Source organism: Callorhinus ursinus, unplaced genomic scaffold (genome assembly GCF_003265705.2).
Source record: "Callorhinus ursinus isolate GAN/ISIS: 27379988/994484 unplaced genomic scaffold, GSC_fseal_2.0 scaffold2, whole genome shotgun sequence".
Taxonomy (NCBI): Eukaryota; Metazoa; Chordata; class Mammalia; order Carnivora; family Otariidae; genus Callorhinus; species Callorhinus ursinus.
In genome coordinates, this window is record NW_027397064.1 from 87,053,841 (window position 1) to 87,055,143 (window position 1,303).

Genomic DNA, 1,303 nt, shown 5'->3' on the forward strand with positions numbered 1-1,303 from the left:
CATTTCAAAGAAATAAGACATATGCAGGAAAAACCATCTACCCATTTCCCCATCTCGGATACACACTTTTCTTTCACAACAACACAGACTTCTAAGTATCCTACCAACTAAATGTCCTGGTATAACTTAGAATCTGTTATTTTAACTTATTTTTCTCAAACATTTCTGTTCTGATTTATCAACATTAACTCTTTTTTTTTTTAAAGATCTGTTTATCTGAGAGAGAGTTAGAGAGAAAGTGGGGGAGGGGCAGAGGAAAAGAATCCTCAAGCAGACTCCCTGCTGAGTGTGGAGCCCTATATGGGGCTCTATCTCACAAGCCCTGAGATCATGACCTGAGCCAAAAACCAAGAGCCAGTCCCTTAACTGACTGAGCCATCGGGCGCCCCCACATTAACTCTTTATAAAATGCTGAAGTCAGTGCTGTGTTATATGGTTTATTTGATGTCTTTTAATAGCAAGGGACGAATACTTTTTCCAAGAAATCTCAAATAATGAGGATGGTAGGGATATTGGGAAGATATAAACACCCGAGTAGCCAGGAAGGTGTCATCATTACAACTTTAGAAGGAGCACATAACAAAGGAGTACAGTGGAGGCTGCCTTCAGGAAGAAGGAGGACCATGAGAAACCTGCCTCATGGAGAATTCCCCTAGGAGGGCACTCAGAATCAGAGACTATGACAGGGAATAAAGGGGCAAATGATCCCTGATCCTTTCAGTGTTTTGTGTTAAACCTGCACTGCTCTGCTGTATTGCTCTTTTTCAGTCTCTCCTTTTTTCCTGATATTCGACTACCATCTGCCCTTTTCATCCTCTGATTTGTTGTTCCTTTTCTATTGCCTATCTTATTCTGAATTTTTATCATTTCTGCATCCTATTTAGGTTGTCATGATAGATCTTAGGCTTCCAGCAGAACCTGCTGTTGTTTTATTTTCTCAGTTTATTTACAGTCTCAAGTTCCTGAGAAGAGTTTCTAGAAGCGTCTGGGGGTATGACAAGCACTGTGATTGGCTTTTTTGGGCAAGCCCCTTGGTACTGTCCAGAGGAATTTTAGGAACTGTACATGGCCACTCTATTGAGAGACCACCAGAAGCTTCAGTGGAAAGATTAGACTGAGCAAGAGGAGGCTGACATTGAAATACTGGTCCAAGATCATATCAATCAGTACTCAGTCAAGGCACCCATCTTTCATGGACCTCAGTTTCCTGTTCTGTAAAATGGAAATAAGCTTATCTGAAGAACAAATTAGATAATACAGGCAAAAAGATATTGAAAAGTCTAAATTCACATAAGCTATTTTT